Raw genomic sequence first — 20,097 nt, 5'->3', positions numbered from 1 at the left:
GGCAATGATATAAGATTAGAGGCAAACATAACCTTCCTCACAAGGCTGTAAACTTGGCCTGGCTGGAGGTTACTCCCTATGTATAGGTCCTGAAATGCCCACAACCTGAGAAACAAACGCTCTAACCAGAGATTCACCAAGAGAATGAGTGGTTTCATTTTGAAATGCAAGTTTGAAGAATCAGGCCAGCTTCTCCAGTGAAGCAGCATCTAATGTTTCCAGCTGCCTAGACTGTCAAATTACAAACTCATCTTCAGGGGAATGTATTTAACAAAGGGACATGTTCTATTTCCCTTTTTACCACCCATCCAGTGAATTTACACTCAGTTTAATTGTTATTCCAATATCCTCACTAATCTATACATCACAAGGCTCACACTTACAGTGCAATACATTAATACACTGGAGCTGCTCAAAATAAATGCGTTTGGCAAAGTGTAATTATTTCCAGCAAAAGAGTTGGTTCTGCATTTTGACAGTCTCATCTGATACGTTATTGTACTCAATGCTAAACTGTGAATTTGCAAAATTAAAAGAAAGCATTTTTTAAATTTCAAAAGTACTCATTATTAAATTATAAAGCAGATCATTTATGATGAGTCAGTACAAAAAAAACAGAAGGATAACATGAAGGACTGCAGGAAGCTTGAATTCTTTGCATAACCTCCAACATCCACAATCCAAGGCTATTATGAAGATTAAATGAGACAGCACATGGAAAATACCTAGCCCAATACCCAGGACATAATAATAAATGTTGATTTTCTTCTTTATTAGTGTTCTTTTCCAAGCAGCAGAATTTTTAAGCACCTTGGTTTGTGAACAACAAATAACACACTTAACAAATATGTTTATGTGTTCCATGATTCCACCATTCCCTCTCAATCCCTGAGAGGGCAAGCACACAGATAACTCACACAGGGGAATGAATGCCAAGAAAGAGGTAGACACAAAGGACTATGATGGATAAAAAAAAACTTTATTGCAAGGAGAGCAAGACCTGAACTACACTAGAGAAGGAAAGCAGAAGTCAGCTTGGGGAAAGGTAGAGAAAGACAGAGACCGAAAGAGAGACCAACATATGCAAAGACTTGGAAGCTAGAAAGAGCACACAACTTGCGGAAATTGCACTTGGAATCAGACTGAAGCATAAGATATAGGTGGTACTGGTACCAGCAGTGGCCCCTCTTTTTTGTGTTCAGAGACTAAATGCACTGGCTTCTCAGCAGAACAGGAAATGACTGAGTGTGTCCCTACAGCCCACTTGCCCTAGTCCAAATTCTCAGTAAGGTGATCTCCAGCCTTAGCCACCAAGCCTCGTGGACTTGTTCTCAAAGATGAGATAGGTGAACTCTCTCAAGAGGACTCAATGAAATCCAAGCTACCCAGTGGCGGCATCTAACCATGCTGAATCAGCTGCACTTCAGGAAGACGAGTGTCCTTGGGAGGCAGGGAGTATCACTTACACACAGAACCACTCCTGGCCACGAAGGACAAACTGGAAACCGTTTAACACTAGACTTCAATTATTAAAGGAGCCCAAATGAACAGTGGAAGTAAGATAGATCACACACTTGGAGAGGGCTCTGACAGGTTGGCCTAAACCATCTTGGTTTATTCATCAAGGCACCAATGGGCAGGGAAAGATGGAGGGATCTTTTAGAGATTTCAGAGTCAGATTACCTGGGTCTTTTGGGAACCCTTGGAAGAGACAGCTATGCTCAGAGCAGGGAAAAGAAAGTAAAAAGAACCTAGCTCTTTGTGGAAAATATTGCTTTTTTATAAGGATAACACAGACCAGACTGGCAGAGATCTTAACAATCATTTGCTCCCTGGTTGGCATTTTCACACTGGTCAGCTTTTGGATTCCTGTGTGGTACTCAGAAGTTCACTCAGTTGTCTTCCCTGGAAGTCTCAGTCCCTTAGGAACAAGCTGCTGAGATGAAGCTCTGGAATCAAACCTGGCATCAAACATTGCTCTCCTGTTTACAAGCTATATGACTTTCAGTCTCAGTTTCCCCATCAATAAATGTAAAGTCCTGGGGTGGTGAAAATTAAATGACATACCATGAACCTGGCATGATGCACTCAAGGGAAGCTCATTTCATTTTGCTCCGTTTATTCCTTATTTTGTGTCCCTGAAAATCTCCTAATTGGACACTGAGTTCATCTTTTTTGATTATAAATCAAAACTATTATCCTTAGCAGTATCTGCTGGGCTCCACACTCACTTCTACCTGGGAGCTTCCCTAACGAGGAAAGAAGTCAGGTAATGGTCCCAAAACCAGCTCTTTCACATCTCTCCTTACTCAGACCTCTAACAGTTCCCACCCTACCTGGTTATACATCCACTTGCACCCCTTTCTGGCTGACCCCCCTATGAGGGGCTACCAGATCCTGAGGCCCTGGAGAGCAAGGGTCACACCTCAGTGCTTTTGGCATTGCAAGCAGTAAAGGATCCAGCACACAGCAGAGGTGGCCAGAGCTGGTGGGGTGAGAGGGACGCAGTGCCAGAGAGCCTGATCCTGGGATATGTTCTTAGAAGTTCTGTCTTGAGGCCAAGAAAAAATTTCCTAGGATGGAAACACTCCAGGAAGCCTAGGCAATGACAAATGAGCTGAACACAGGCAATCTCCAGAGATTCCTGGTACTCCAGAACCCTGTACACTCTCATGCACACTACTCACATGCTGAGAGTCCCTTATGCAAATGGGGCCTGTACAGATTCCAGACCCACTGCGGAGGAAGGTGCAATGGATGGACCTATAAGTGTTCAGAGAGTAAAGCAAAAGATGACTGAGATTTTGAGGCCTAATCACAGGGAAAAACAATTAACACAGTGCTGAATACTGGAAATGCCAAGATGGGTATGTGCATGCTCCAAGACAACCCCCGGGATAAGTCAGCCCCACGTCTACTCCCATACCCCCAGAATGCCCTCATCACTGCACCTGACATCCTAGACTGACATTCTGACTTCTCTCACCTACTAGACCACAAGTTCCATGAGGGAACTTTATATGAGACTTTATAGTATCTATCATAGTGCCTGGAAAAAAATACCAGGGCTAGCAAACACTATTTTTGCCAAGTCACTTAAATTCTCTAAGCCTCAATTCCCTGCTCTGTAGAGGGGAGATAGTAATAATCTCTACATCCAAGGAGGAGGAAATGAGTGAACGTACAAAAAGCTCATTGAGTCCAAGGCCTGAATAACAGTCAGTACTCAACAATGAGTCAGTACTCAACAATGATTAGCTAGAGAATGAATTTGCCTAATAAATTTGGGATAAGAAAAATGGATAAACATTCAAATAAATGATTACAGAATTGTGTAATAAATGATATAGTAGGAATACATCTGAATTACACAAGAGCAGAAAGGGAAAAAAAGCACCAAATTTTTCCTTGAAACATAAAGAAAAGTTCACAAAGGAGATAACAACTGAACTCAGATCTAAAGAACTAAAACCAGGCCAAAGGAAAGGCATATGCAAGAACACAGAGGCTGGCAGGGTGCCTGTTGTTCAGGAGCTGCAGGTGAGGCTAGAGGATTGTGCAAATGAGTGGCAGGCGGGGGTATCAGGAAGAGCCCAAAAGCCCTGCACACTCTGCCATGAAGAATAATTTCTCGAGGGAGACAATGAGAGCCACTGCAGGGTTGTTGGTTTGTTTTATATATATTTTTAGTTGCCGATGGAACTTTATTTTATTTATTTTTATGTGGTGCTGAGGATCAAACCCAGTGCCTCACACATGCTAGGCAAGCACTCTACCACTGAGCCACAACCCCAGCCCCACTGTAAGGTTTTGAGCAAGGAAATTAATAGCACAGGCACTCTAGTAGCTATGTGCAGGGTAGAAAATGGAGGAAAAACTGGGGATAAAAATAGGGCAGTGAGGGAGACCAGTTTTGGTTGAGGAGAGAGGAAAGAGGATAAGGGTAGAGAAAGAGGGAAACAAGGCCAACAGCTTAAGGAGCTAGGCAGAAACTGAGTCTCAAAACTTGCAACTGGCCCTTGACACTGCCCAAAGCACAGGTCTCTGAATATATAAATCATTTGCTACTTTACAATTTGTGTAACAACAAATTGTATGAAAAAACAGTATCTGTTTAATAAGTAACAACAGAGGAACATAAGATGGAAAATTCCAGCTCAACTTTGACCAGAGTGAACAGGCCCAGAGGTCACATTCACCACCAATGACTGGACAAAACCAGCTATAACAGGCCTGGGATCAAGGCCAATACTTTTCCACTTACATGCAAACTCAGAGCCCAAGTTTCAGCAAAAAAACCTCTCAGGTGTACTTTTTATTTCAAAGCCATTTACTGGAACCCATGGCAGAAATGCCTTGTATTTAATTTCTTCTTAAAGAAAAACAACAGCCTCTTTGCCTTACATGACTGTGCATCAAGAAAGATATAGTAATTCACCAACTCTCTAAAGTCCCATGAGTCTGTCAGTCGTCTGTCTGTCATAGACACACTTAAGGGCCAAAGAAATACACTACTGTTCAGTGAGAAGAGTTTCATTTCATGGCCTTCTGTAGGGCAAAGGAAAGGAAAGAAGGGATGCAGGAAAGGCAAGAGAGTGGGTGGGTTAGGCCATAGGTGACCATTCCTGCTAAACACAAAATGGTTGCCTTTGTGGCTTCCTTCCTTGGTTTCAATCTAATTAGAAAAAAAGAGCTAATGAGGAAGCAGCAATGGTGCTTGGTTCAGCTATTCTAGACCCCAGTGTTTTTCCCTTATTAAAAATAAAGAGACTCAGGGGCTCAATTTGGTAAAAATGCACACAGAGAGGCACATTTCCTTTAAAAAAAATAAAAAAGTTTTGTATGAAAAAACAGTATCTGTTTAATAAGTACCAAAATTCAGATGTACAAACAGCAAGATCTCTGGAAACACCTGTCCACATTTTCAGAAGAGTCTTCAGAGACAGAACATTAAAAGGAGACCCAAAAAACCTAAGTTCTAGTGTCATCTCCACCATTCACCAGCCATGTGGTCTTGGGCAGAATAGGCAAGTTTTGAGCCTCAGCTACCTTCACTATCAAATGGGTATAATGTTCTTCCTATCTTACAAAGTCTGGGGGAGAAAACATATTTGGAAATTTTGTGAACTATAAAGCACTTTTCTGACACCTACTCAGTCAACAAATACTGCTGGCCTACTAAGTGTCAGACATTGTTCCCCTTTGGCTGTTAATATCATTGACAACATTGCACCTATTCCAGCTCAGCCATTAGATGCCCACTGCAATGCAGGCTGCCCTGCAATCTCAAGCTAAGCTCCTACTCACTAGTTTTTTGTTTTCTTTTCTTTTCTTCTCAACTGGGGTATTAAATCACTTGCCTCCACCAGGAGATATCTAATGAAATCTCAGCACTAAAAAGCCCTGGGCATATTGGTAAAAATGATGATAGGGACAGGGTCTCTTGCCACCTCTGCTGTCTGAAAGGGACTGATACTGTGAAGTTTCCAGAATCTTATTCTTCCTAACCACAGAACAAAAGGTTCTAACAAGCAGGGTCAAAGATAGGACAGGTAAGCAGGTGAACAGCTAGTAAACCTTTATGGCCTTGTCCTTCCACTTTTAGAGTACCTAACTATACACCCTATCAGGTGACCTTGATTTGCAGGCTCAGCCCAGCCCAGCTCTGTCCTTGGTCAGGAAAGTTCTAAAATATCTGTAGCTGGCAGCTCAGAAGCTCAGTGTGCTGCATATCCTGCCCTGACCTTGTTCCTTATTTTTCATCACTGGGCATCTGTCTTGTTCCAAAAACCATGCCCTGCCTCAGCCAGAGGTTTATCAAGTATGACCTTGAATATATTTCCTCTATCTCCTCACCTAACAAACCATTCCAAGACCAGAGTCCTGCTTTGCTATTACTCCAAAAGAGTATCTTGACACAAAATCTACCTGCAAAACTCCTGAGACCAGGGTTATAGGAATTCATTTCCACATCCTCCTTTGAACAGCTCAGCATCTGACAAGCAAATATTTCCAGAATGCAGTTTTCACACTTGCCTGGGTCACCATGGACTTTCCACTGCCATGCCCCATCCCCATCTCATAGCATCTGCAAGACAGACACACTGCTGCTGCATGTTGCCATGTTCCCACAACTCCAGGCACCTGACTGGGTCTATGGGCCAAATCTACTACCCCATTCCAGTGTGTCCGTGTTGCCACTTAGCACATCATAAGCACCAAAGTACTACACACATTCTGAAGTCTGATGGCTGGCTCATTGGCCCAGACCCACCCTTCACTCCTGCAAACTGTTAGTTCAACCTAAATACTGAGTTGGCCATCTGGTACCTTTTGGCACCACCCACTCTGCATGGTCCAGAGTAGAAGACACTCAAATCCTGTTCAACAAGCACTACTGCACATTACACTTGGTGTCAGAAAGGATCCACATAAGATACTGAGGTTAACACAGCAAATATCTCACATAACCAAGAAGAAGGGCTCCAGGGATATCTAGATATAGCATATCAGATTTGGATTCTATGAGCTGCTCTAAACCTGATAATACAAGTAGGAAAGTTTATTTCTACTTCTCTGCTCTTGCAGATCATCAGAACACAAAAGAAAAATGATGACCTATGATTTGATACTGGTTTCTCCTACTAATTTGCTATGTGACCTTAGGCAAGTCAATCTTCTTCTCTGCATCTTATATCCTTCTTTGTAATAGCACAACCTTACATTTGGTGGTCCATTTATAAAATCTCTTCTATGCCTGACATGTAGCAATTTCCCCTCTACTCAAAGGGTGTTTCTTAGATCACAGCATCAGCATCCCCTAGGAGCTTTCTATAAATACAATGCAGACTCAGACCTACAGAATCAAAATCTACACTTTAAGATCTAATGTAATTCTGCATGCTGAAGTTTGAGTAACACTATTCTACAGCTTCTCAGAAAGACCCAGGCCAACCTGGAACATGACATCTTCTGCAAGAAGCTGGAAGAAGAATGAATTTGTCCCAGAACTCTACTGAATCTGATTAAAGCAGCCGGCCAGTGGTAAGGTCTGGGGAGAAATGCTGCAAGATCTTTCCAAACTCAGCTGCAATCGGTAGAGTGTCTCTCAAGGACTGAGAGTCTCTCAATTTGAAATCTTTAGATAAAATGACTTTAAAAATACTAATTATGCAAGAAAGTCTAACCATGAACCAAGCATTAGTGAATCCAGAGTTCCTTCTGTCCTGGCATACTGCCAACAGGAACTGAACAGAGCTCTAAAATCAGCAAAGAGGTCACCTCTGAAACCACAACATTTCTCCCCATAGCTCTGGTCTCCTGAATGGCCCTCCAGAACCAGAATTTCATTCTCAGTTAGAATTCCACAAACAAGACTGCACTTAAAGGAATACTGCCTGGACCTGTTCCTGGACCACCAGGAAGAGGTGGAGAAGGCCAAAAGCTCTGGGGTGATAGACCCACAAAGAGCCAGTCCTGTGGAGCAGAAAGGAAAGTAGGGAAGAAGTGGCACAAACAAAACTAATGAAGGAGACCCTACTTCCAAATCCAAGAGAAGATCAGTTTCTGGCTTACTAATCATCCAGCTAAGAAAGTCCTCACTCAGCCAATGAGATATTGAAACAAGCCAAGAAAGCATCCTAAGCAGTGGGTTGTAGTCCTGGCTCTAGCTAATGTGGTATGCAACCTGGGTGGGTGCCCTCCCTCGTCCCCTCATCTAGACAGCAGGGGAAGATATCACTTGCTTCTGTTACTACTAATCCTGAAATGAAATTCTATTTCATGGTGTAGAATTATTCATCTTTATTCACATGGCCACATCACCCACTGTTGGGTTAAACACCAATCAGTAACTAGAAAAGTTTACAGTGAGATAAGAAGGTCTCTAAAAGAATATGGTAATGAGGCAAATGGAGAAGCAGAGATAGCCACTCCCCTTATCTTCAGTCCCTGGGAGAGGATCTTCAGAGAGTGACTTTCATTGTAAAGTAAAGGAATGTACTCAGAGAACATCTAAAGAAAGTTACTAACATATAGGTTCTGCTTACCTATTTCAGGTTCTGCAATGTTTTGTGCTACTCTTCCCAGAATTTTCAAGTCAAAAATTTATTCTTTAGAAATAAGATACTGTTTATATTTTTTGTTATTAAACACAATGTGAAAGTACCTAGTACATAGTCATTGTTTAACATTTGTTGAAGCTCAATCTATAGAATTCTATTTCTCTATGACATGAAATAGGAATTTTGCAAATAGTGGGTACCACTCACTTTTGGGACTATAAAATCACTTAAGTAAGGCAAGCTGACTTTGGTGGAATAGCCTCTATTTTTCGCCCACTTATATAACTCTGCATTGTCAAAGCGCACCAATAACTGGTGCTGTCATCTCTCATGCCCCCAAGAAAAAACTCCTTTGGGGCTCTTTCTACATTTATTTTCAATTGTCAGATCCCTAGAGGAAAAAATCAAATCACTGACGCTATTTCAAACTTCATGCTCAAGGCAGCCTCTAAGAGGATAATAGGGCAGCTCTGCTTTTGCTCTCTTTGAGGCAGGAAGACACCCCATGGCTGTGAAGGCAGGCAGGACATGTGTGTGGAGTTCAAAAATATAGCAAGGAAACCCAAAACAACAGAAAGACAAGAGAAGCCGGAGGATAAAGCTGTTTGGAATTATGAATCATTCCAAGATAACTTATGTTATTATATAAGAAGTGAAATGAGCTTTCAGGCATTGCCATTGATTCATTGTTTCAGCCATTCATGCATTCATTCAGCAAACATTCACTGGGAACCCACTAAATGTCAGGTACTGTGCTAGGCAGGCAGGCAGCATAAGATAGATTTCGAGAAGCAGAACATCAGCCTGCAAATTCTCACTGTGTTCCTGCTATACTGGCCTTCCTTTGGGTCTCTTTGTGCAAGGTTCTTTCATGCTGACTCTATTTAAATATTTCTTCCACCAGTTCTTGCACCCCCACTTGACCCAGGACTAGATTAGGCTTACCTAATATGTATCCCCTCTGAAGTCCACCTCCTTTCCTCTCCCTCCCTTTTTCTTCCCCCCAGCCCACCCATTAGAGACTGAAACAGTGGCAGTGCCCTACCAGTGCCCATTTATTTTTAATTTTGAATCAAGGTCTCACTAAATTACCCAGGTTGGGCTCAAACTTGTGACCCTCCTGCCTCAGTCTCCCAAGTAACAGGATAATAGGTGTGCATCACAAGGTCTGGCCCATCACTTCTCCTTTTTAACACAGCACGCTCATCATTATTTTGTCTTCTCTAATAGATAGTAAGATCCATTTGGATAGGGACTGCCTCTCCAACGACTAGCATAATTAGAATATTTTAGGGTTCAATAAATATTCTGAAAAAGAATAAACTGGGGTATATGGGGCAAAGTATAGGCCCTGAGTAGTATAGTGAAGTAAGTGTGGGTTTTAGAGTTCAACAAATTCAAATATGAACCTTACCTAGCTCCACCATTCATTAGCTATATCATCTTAAGCAAGTCCCATGATCTCCCTGAACTTCAGTTTCCTCATCTGTAAAACAGATAATACTTCCTAGAGATGCAATGAAGATTAAATAGTATGATGAAGGTAAGGTGATGGGTACAGAGTATAAGCTCAACAAATGTTACCCAGAAGCCCCCACCACATCTCCCAGATCTTCCTTCCATAGTTAAGAAAGAGTTGATAACAGTAAGATAGGTCCCCAATCCTTCAGGAACATATTAAGACAGAATTCAGACATAAGTTAACAACACAGGAACTTGGACAGGATATGACAGGAACAATAGCCTAGATGGGATCTTATTAACCAGACAGGCTGAGACCTTGAGCTCTCTCAATCTGCCTGACCAAGGTACAGGGCCAAGACTGGATCTGCAGATGGAATCAAACAGCTGTAATCATGGGTGATAATGGCAGACTATGCCCACTCTTTATGCCAGAAAATAGCCTTTGAAGAATACAGACAAAAGCTTACAAAAATATCATCCCCAACTTTGCACGTCCAAAGGTCACTCAGAGGAATTTAAAGGTCTACAAATAGGCTAAGACCAATGAGGGGAAAGGTAGCACAGTGCTATGGGAGCAGCACTGAACCCAGAACCACAGAGCAGAGCTCAAATCCAAACATCTTCCTACTAGACACGTGATTTGGGGCAGGTCCTTTCCTTATCTAGGTCTCATTTCATCACTTGTACACTGAGGGGATCCAATCAGGATGATGTCTAAAGGCTCTTGAAGTGCTACAGATTTGAGATTTTAGATGCTGTCATCATGGCAAAGAAAGAACTCCTCAATCACACACAACACTGAGCTGATGTTCTGCTGTGCTGCCCTCAATCACACAAAAGGTAAATGGTCATAAGGAAGAGTTAATACAGTATTTCCTGAGACTGCTTAGCTCCTGATTCAGCACTGCACCTGTTCCTTCTGCATTTGCAGTTTACTACATAATATCATCACCGGGACTCCCTAAAACAGCTACTATTTGTCACTTGCTTAGTATTTCAGGTATCTGTCTTGTTTCCTTTCTTTTTTAAAAAAGATTAGCTAGAATATTATAAAGACTAATCAATAAAATTGCTATATAAAATTTGCCCAGAAAACCACTTTCTCCTTTCTTTGTATCCACTGTTGTAAGAGCAATGCCTTTAATGGACTAATCAGCACTAAAAATCAGATTATTACCAGAAGGGACATGGGGGGCAAAAATATTCTATTACTTCACAAACAAGTAAGGTCACACAGGGTAATGTAACTCATTCATAACCCAGAGCCTTTTTCTTATGGAAACCCTATAAACGATACTCAATAGTCCAGGCATACAATACTAACTACCCCTACCTAAATACATACCAGTGTTCACTAGCTATCCTTTAATAGATTCTAGCCATTTCTTAAGGCTGAAAAAACAGAATAACAAAACACAATCACTACCCTTAAACAAAGTCTGACCCTAAAAGTCAAGTAGTCCCAGCTGTAAAATAAAAAGTGGCAGCCTGGAATCCAGTCCATATGCCAGAAAATGTCCTCTGCATAAGCCTAGACCGAAGAATGGACTACAAAACACCATATAATACTCCACACTGCCGAAGGCCACATAACTCTGGGGCTGTGGTTCTTAAAGTGTGGTCTAGACCATCAGTACCAACACAACCTGAAAACTTGTTAAAATTCAAATTCAAGTGCTCACTTTGGCAGAACATATACTAAAATTGGAATGATACAGACAAGATTAGCATGGCTCCTGCACAAAGATGACATGCAAATTCGTGAAGTGTTCCATACTTTTTAAAAAAAATCAAATTCAAATTCACCCTGGACCCTAGTCAGAAACTAGGAGTAAGGCCCAGAAATCTGTATTTTAAACAAGGCCTCCAAATGATTCCAATGAATGCTTAAGCGTGAGAATCACTGCCTTAGAATGTCCAAACTGCTGCGTGTTTGCAGTAAAATTAGTAGAAAACTAAGTTCTCTATTAAATCTATTAACAATACTGGGTAAAGAGTTGGGTTTAAAACGTATCTTAAATGTTGGTATTTTGGAAAAAAACATGTTTACCAGAAATGGAAGGGAGAGAGGAATGCTGGTTCTGATGCAGCAAGGGATGTCTACACTTGTTCAGAAGCCTCTGAGGTGGAAGGCCCCAGGCCTTTCCCTGTGTGGCACTTCACTTCTAAATATAAGTCTTTTCTGTTCCTTCAGCTGAGCCCATCACTTCAGAGGGTGTCCCTACACATTTACTAGCAGTGATCTCAGACAGCAACAATAATTAAGGTCACTTTTTAATTTTCTTTCTTTTAGAAGGATGAAAAGCAAAAAGAAAAGGAACAGTAAATGTTCCTGAGGTCACTAAATTTAAAGATGAAGGAAGAACTGGGCACAGTGGCACACACCCGTAAAATCAGTGTCTCGGGAAGCTGAAGCCGGAGAATTGCAAGTTCAAAGCCTCAGAAACTTAGCAAGGCCTTAAGCAACTTAGCAAGACCCTGTCTCAATATAATAATTTTTAAAAGGGCTAGGGATGTGGCTCCGTGGTTAAGTGCCCCTGGGGTTCAATCCCTGGTGCATAAATAAATAAATAACTGAATAAATAAATAAATAAATAATGAAAATAAATAAGAAGGGAGAATCAACAGGAAGGTAAAGAAATAAATCTGTAGATAGAGATGAGAAAGAGATTGCTTAAAGTAGGATTTACTGAGCTCTGAATTACAAAAGAAAACTGGAGGATCAGCCTTAGAAGAAAAGTAACAAAGAAATAGTGAGACCTTTTTTGGCCTCTACCACCAGGTGGCAAAATCAACCACACACAGCTAAGTTGCTGCCAGAAGCCACTGTTTATGTGTCTTTTCTTGTTTTGCTATTGCTTTGAGGTAGGAGTGGAGATGCAAAGCCACTTCAAGTTAGGTGCTGACGGCAGAGACAACGCAATGAGCAATGGATTGTTTTAAACGTATTCAGTCAGTGACCATAATTATGGAATATCATTACATTTTTAAATATATGAACTACCATGTAATACAAGTAACCACAATGACAAAGGCTATCCTGAATTACACATTAATCTTTTATTACAACTAAGTTTTAAAATAAATCATTTGATTTTGAAATATCTATTTTTCTTCAATGAAAGTCAATGTCAAGTTAGGTCTAATTTTATGGTTCAAATGCAATTTTCCTCCAGCACACTACAAAATGTTAAATACCAAGGAAGACAATAATAAAAAAAAGTCAGCTGTAATGTAACAGTAAATTTCCTATAGAAATGATTTTGAGGTTCTACAGGTCACAAAGAAGAGATACACATGGTTAATCATAAATCCATCTAAAGATAGTTCATTTCTATCATCTTTCATTTTTAATGGGGGCTTAAGCAACTTTCTGGGACGGAATGTTGTAAATTTAATAATATTTCAATTCACTACTAGTTTCCATTGATTTTTCTTTCATTTTAATCTGTTTTGATAGATTAATGTTGTCTTGTGACTTCCAAATGGCAGGTTGAGGAAGAAAAATGATATGCATTGAGTTGTACTTCTACTAGAAAGAGTACTAACCTGGGAATCAAGACCTGTGTCCAAGGCTTGGTCATTCACTACTGCTTATCATTCCTAAGAAAGTCACTACATCTCTCTAGGACTCAGGTTCCTCCTATTTAAAATGAAACAACAATATTTGCCATAATTCACTAATTGTTGTGATAAGCAGATAAGAAAACAAGGAATACTTACTACTAGATAGTACCTAAATTCAAAACAACCAAATAAACCCATTACTAAAGAAAAAATTCCAGTCAGCCCTCCATATCTATAGGTTCTGCATATGAGGATTCAACCAACCGTGGATCAAAAATATTTAGGGAAAAAAAATGCATCTGTACTGAACATATAAAGACTTTTTTCTTGTCATTATTCCCTAAACAATATAGTACGACAACTATTTACACTGTATTAAGAATTACAAGTAATGTAGAAATTATTTAAAGTATATAGGAACTGGGCTTAGTGGCACATAATCCCAATGACTCAGGAGGCGAGGCTGAGGCGAAGATTGCAAACTTAAGACTAGAATCATTAATTTAGGGAGTCCCTGTTGCAAAATTAAAACTAAAAGGGGCAGGGAATGTGGTCCAGTGATTAAGTGCCCCTGGGATCAATCTCCATTATATGTGTAGATTATATGCAAATACTATACCATTTTATATAAGGGACTTGCATATGTAAATTTTTATATCCATGGAGGATTCTGGAGCCAGTCCCCCATGGATACCAAGGGACAACTGTATTTTTAAAAGCTTTTTAAATTAGGCAAAGAAAATATGCTTCTTTAAGGATTACAAATATCAAAGTGGGCACTCAAGAAAATTAGAAACCAGACCTCAGTGTTGTTGGATCCTTAAATTTTGGATAATTGAAATAAGTTTCTTTGGATAAATTGAGTTTGAATAATTTCATATGTTGCTACAGTTACCATAGCACCAGACAGGACCAGTCAGTTGGGGCAATCAATAATAACCATCAACCAGTGTCTCTGCATTTTCTAGCATAACAGCCTCAAGAAAGCTTCTACTCAAAGTGGTACCTCTATGCTTTTACTTCTCTGAAAAAGAAAGTGCCAAAATGCTTAATAAATTAACAGGACCAAGTGAGTTTTCAGAATAAACTGAGTAATAAAAAAAATACAAAGATTTTGGGTATTTTAAGTATTAATATCCTTAAACAAAAGGTATTGTCTAGGTACATTTACCACTGCTATTATCCAGGAAGGGATACCAGACAAATGAACCTATTGACAATTTAATCTGAATGTTTCTTTAGCTGCTATATTAATAAAAGGTAATATAATACATTGTAAATATGTATTCAATAAAACAAGAGCTTTCAATCTCTTGATTATTATTGGATACCCAAATTCAAACAAGCCAAACCATCCCTCAAACAATTCAGAGCATGGAGCTATGCAAATATTAACTTAGCTTGCCTCCCAGCTGGCAACCCAGACAGAGTTCAATCTGGTTACACATTCAGAAGAAAAGAACTGCCTATGTCATTTAATTCACTGTCCTATTGAACTCCTTTATCTAACAACTGTCCTCCACCTAAGACCTACTGCTTAGATATTAGTTCTAATATTAACTTTAACTTATATGTGATAGGATTAGTGATGGGGTGATGACTAGGAGAATCTTTATGTGAAACTTCATAAAGATCCCTTCATCCTCTGGCAATTCCAAAACAAAAAGATCTTTACATGCCTATATGACATTTATGCCTATAGGAAAAAAAAAAAAAAAACTATAGACAAAAGTGTATTGATGGACCTTAACCCAAATGCATTCCTAATAAAAATACATTATCAAAAAGTTTATCCTAGACAGATGCAGTGGCTCACTCCTGTAATCCCAGTGGTTCAGGAGGCTGATGCAAGAGGATTGCCTAGTTCAAAGCCAGCCTCAGCCACTTGGCAAGGCCCTAAGCAACTTAGTGATACGCTGTCTCAAAGAAAAACACAAAACAGACTGGGAATGTGACCCAGTGGTTAAGCAACCCTGGGATCAATCTCCGATACCAAAAAAAAAGAAAGAAAGAAAAAAATTATCCCCCCCCCTTTTTTTTAAGAGAGAGAGAGAGAGAGTTTTTTAATATTTATTTTTTTAGTTTTCGGCAGACACAACATCTTTGTTTGTATGTGGTGCTGAGGATCGAACCCGGGCTGCACGCATGCCAGGGGAGCGCGCTGCCACTTGAGACACAACCCCAGCCCCAATCTCTTTTTTTTTTAGATTATCTGAAAAAAGAAAACTTCATCTACCATCTGCCACCTAACACACACATCTTCTTTTTCATTAGTCAACATTTCCTTCAAATCCATATCTGAGCACAAACAGAATTTTACTCAAAGACATGATCTATACCTAATATTTATTTATTTTTATTCATTTTTAATAAGTTATTATTGTGGTGCTAGGGATCAAACCCTGGACCTTGTACATGTTATGCATGAGCTCTACCACTGAACTACACCCTGAAACCCCACACTTAATTTAGAAAAAGCTTTCTGAAACTAACTTAAGTCCTATAGATCCCTAATGTTCCTTGGATGTGCCTCAGAAGCTACCACAAAGAAAGGACTTTCCAGCAAGCAGTAGTGGGAGTTCATTCTCCTTCCCTCAACTTTTCTATCCCCACTCCTGATTCAGTCAGAACAGTTACATTTTTATCTGTTTTGAATTTTGAGGTCCTGTGTAAAAAAACTTTATTTGAAAGTTAAACAAAAAAAATGGTTCTATGCTTCTAGGTATTTAAAAACTAAGAATGTTCAGAATCATGGAATTTTAGAGCTAGAAAGAAACTTAGAGCCAATATTTTTATTGTATGGATGTTGAGTAAGCTTAGACTTACTCAAGCTTTTATAGGTAATTAGGAACTACATTTAGACCTTAGGTCTTCATCCCTAACACAAAAGCCCTATTCCTAATTCAGGAAGTATTTATTTATTCATTCATTCATTCATCCATTCATTTAATATATATCAAATTCTACTATGTGCCAGGTACCACTTTGAGCACTGAGGTTTTTAAAATCTTGCCATAATAGTGCTTACAGTTTAGTAGAAGAAGACAGACAATAAATACAATAAATGAGTAAACAGTATATAAGAAGGTAATGAAATAAAGGATGGTGGTACAGGCATGAGGGTGAGAACATTACAGATTATAATTGGTGAATTTCCACAAAAATCACTGCTGTTAAGTCTTTATGTACCTTGTAGCAATATGTATGTGCTGTAACATTCATTAATTTAGGCCCACTAATTAACAAGAGGAAATAATCTATTGATAAATCTGTCTAAAATTTCCATCTATTTTTTAATGGCATACAAAGCAAATTAGTATACTGTTAATACACAGGATGTTAAAACTACTTGGCAAAAATATTAACTAGAACCCCCCAAAACACACATGAACATGATATTTGTCATTGCACTTGGCTCTAGGAGAAGCAAAGAAAGTGGCAAAAAAAGAAGTGAGGAGACCTGGCTGCCAGGCTTATTCTGCTAGATAATATCAGAGATGATTGAGTTCTCTGAGCCTCAGTTTCCTGTAAAATAAGGAGGCTAGAGAGTAGATATTTTTGAGGTCTGGTGCTACCATTCAAATATTGAAGCCCTCTAATGTGTCAAAAGAATTACATAATATTTTAGTAGCCATATCCGTATTATTATTTGAATTTAAAGAAATCCAAATAATAACACATTACATTTATAGAGTTCTCGGTTCTCGATGTGTTTCACATGCACTATTTTCATCTGTCAAGTCATATGACAGCCTTTTTCTTTTCTTTTCTTTTTTTTCCATGTTCTAATAAGGCTGGTCCCTCAGTCAATCCAAGGTCCAAGGTAATATGAAGTTTCCTGTGCTCTATGGGCCATACTCTGAATCCAGTATGGCTCTGGCCAAAGAAACCAGAAAGCACCTTACAGAGAGACTTGCAGAGTTAGGGGTACCATTTAATAGAAATAATGAGATACAACAAACACTTGCCACTATACCAGTGGTAAGCACAGGGATTGGGGACTAGAATGAAAATTTTAAAGATTCTTGCCATACTAAATATATGTCAAAAGTCTTTTAAAAATCTGTGTACTTTCTATTAGGAATCATACTTCTAGAAATACTTCCTAAGGAAACAATCAAAAATTTGACCAAAGATTTAGGTATGAAGATGCTGGTCACAGCCTAATTCTTAGTAGCAAAAACTTATATACAACTTAAATTTCCTAAAGCAACCACATGAATTATAGCATATCCAAATACTATATTGTTTTTAAATAAATTATTATTAAATTATTATTTTAAAGAATATTTATATAACATGGACTAAATGTTACCAATATTACTATAGGTGGAAAATCTGGAAATGAGGTAAACACATTTTGTATAACCTCATATCTTTTTTTAACAACTACATACAGAAAAAAAGATGGAAAAATACATTAGGATATTACAGTGGTTTTTTTAAGCTATGAAATTACAGATGATTTTGTTGTCCTATAATTTTATAATAAGCATACATTATTTTCATAACCAGAAACTTAAAATTATTATTTTTTAAATTTCCTTTTCTACCTACCTCAGAAAGCAGTGATGATAACCAACATAGAAAGAGCTTTCTAATAGTAATTACTGTCCTAAAACAGAATCCCTAGAAAGAGGGTTCAAGCCAGTATTGGGTGACCATATGAGCCCTGATTAGGTTAGACTTTAGGAACCCTGGATTCTACAGCCTCTGTGAATCTCTCTGCCCACAGGATATGTCCTGCGTTTTTGACAAGACTGTACTGGATTGGCCCCATCCTTCCCACCTGGGGCCCTGATGCTCATTGACATGCTATCAGGGGTAAATCAAATAGTCAGTGGTCAAGAAAGAGAGATTCTCTGGGGACAAACCCTAGTACTCAAAGGCCACTATGCCCTTACCAGCTTCCAACACCCAAAGTGGCAAAGGCCCTTCTGCCCAGAAAACATGTTGCTAGGACCTCTGCTATTGGCTCTGGGGTACTGTGCTCATAGTTCAAGTTTTCTTCCCTGAAGACCAAAACTGGTTCTAAGGCTTCACTTTGTAGCTGTAGTCCTACACTTACCAGAGAGAAAAAAAGTAAAAATGAAATTATAAAAAAACCCTCAGACAGTTTTTGTTTGTTCCACCATTGCTTTGATCCACTGTTTTAAAAGACAGTGTACCTGGGTAAAGGTTAGGTTTGGTTACAATACAGTATAGGCACCTTAACACATACCTGTAACCCTCCCTACAAGCACCTATCTTGACAAAGGAAAAATGCGACCCAAAGAAGAAAAGTGACCTGTTGAAGGCTAAGCAGAAAGTTGCTCACAAACCAAGGCAAGAACCCAAGTGTCCAGACTTCCAATTCAATATGTTACATTACAGAATCTCGTAAGCTTCCAGGGACTCTGGCACCTGATAGTAGGAGGGATTCCATACTCTTACATCTACTATGGTTATCTTTACCCTGAATTAAGGATATATTAGTCATTAAATTCCCAATGACAAAGACACGAGGAAATAGAAAGTTTACACATGGGAGTAAGGTCTAATTGACAGTGGGCAAAGAAAGAAAGACAGAACATTGTAGGAATATATAGGCATATGAAGTAACATAGAATTGAAGGGAAAAAAATGGCAAACAGCATCTCATGCTAAGTAGATACACAAAGTTGCAATCATCCATAAAGCTCACCAGAGAAGACAGCAGATATATTCTGCAGGGAACAAAAGAGGCTGAAATGATAGAAGAAATGGGTATTTAGGGCTAGGGTTGTGGCTCAGCAGTAGAGTGCTTGTCTTGCTTGCATGAGGCACTGGGTTCAATCCTCAGCACCACATAAATAAATAAAATAAACGTATTGTGCCCATCTACAACAACAACAAAAAAATGTGTATTTAGGAAAGACAATCTATTTCTACCTAATTTCTTGGTCTTCCTTTGCTTGGCTGCAGACTTGCTATCGTTGAACAGTAAACAGTTATATGACAGAGCATAACAAATGTGACAATGCTGAAAGAGTAAATGTTACATTCTGGAATACCCCTTTAAGATGGCAACTCTATTACCCATGGAGTAGGACAGGAGTTTGGTGTGCTATATTTTTCCCACCATTCCATATTTTCATATTCTCAGAAAATAAAAAACAGAAGATGGGGCAGCATCTGGAGAAAGAGAAATAAAGATTAGGGTAGAGGAAAGAACAAACGAGCATATTTTAATAGTAAATAAGCTAGATGACAAACCTGGAAGCATATGGTTTTTTTTCTTTCTAATAAAAAAGAAAGTTGACTTCATTACTCTGACTTCTATCCACCTACCCACCAGTCTCCACCTCCCTCCCTAGCCTGTTGGTTTCTAATAATGAAGTACCAAGGTAAACCAGGCAAGAGCCTGGAGTGTAAACAGAAGAAAGCACCTCTCCTCAGCCTCACCTTCTGCAGTGGAACACCCTGAACTGCCTGCCATGCGGCTTCTCAGCTAGGAGGGCTGCTATCAACAGTGAATTAATTTGGGCATTTCAATGTAGGAAGCTAAGGTGCCACATCACTGCATGAATACAGTGTGCTGCTGGCTTCCTCTGGATCATCCAGGTGTGCCTAGGCATCAAGGCAGCATGACTCCTCAGGGATGGGGCAGCCTTGTGGGGAGGGAGAGGGTTAACAAGCCAGCAGGGAGCAAAGACAAAAGGGATATTCCAAAAGTGCAAACATAAAGAAAACACTAGCCTCTGGGCCAAATCCATAGTTCAGTGGAACCCCATCCATCTGGCAGCAGATGGCCGTTCTATTCTAGACCCAGCCATTCCCCTGGAGGAAACCTTTTCAAGTAACAGTGGTGTCGGCCCCATTCTCAATTTTCACCTCAGAGCTCAGACATCACTAGGATATGCAACTAGGAATACCAGAGACTCTTAGCTATTTGGAAGGGAGAAGGAACAGTTACTTACTTTATTTTGAACTATTTATTTTATTTTGAATTAAAGGTGTTAATTACTAAAGAAAGAACACCAGA

At 39.4% G+C, this 20,097-nt stretch overlaps 1 protein-coding gene and 1 non-coding gene across 4 annotated transcripts in view; one reads left to right on the top strand and one right to left on the bottom strand.

Annotated features, from left to right (window-relative positions):
- Positions 1 to 20,097, bottom strand: part of Sergef (secretion regulating guanine nucleotide exchange factor) — a 219,560-nt gene that overhangs the window by 126,685 nt on the left and 72,778 nt on the right. The gene's annotated exons all lie outside the window — the stretch shown is intronic.
- Positions 11,202 to 11,308, top strand: LOC113189970 (U6 spliceosomal RNA). Its single transcript, XR_003301714.1, has one exon. It is a non-coding gene; the product is annotated as a U6 spliceosomal RNA (small nuclear RNA).

The sequence above is a fragment of the Urocitellus parryii genome, chromosome 4, assembly GCF_045843805.1.
Source record: "Urocitellus parryii isolate mUroPar1 chromosome 4, mUroPar1.hap1, whole genome shotgun sequence".
NCBI classification, from domain to species: domain Eukaryota; kingdom Metazoa; phylum Chordata; class Mammalia; order Rodentia; family Sciuridae; genus Urocitellus; species Urocitellus parryii.
This window is presented reverse-complemented; position numbering and strand designations above follow the sequence as displayed.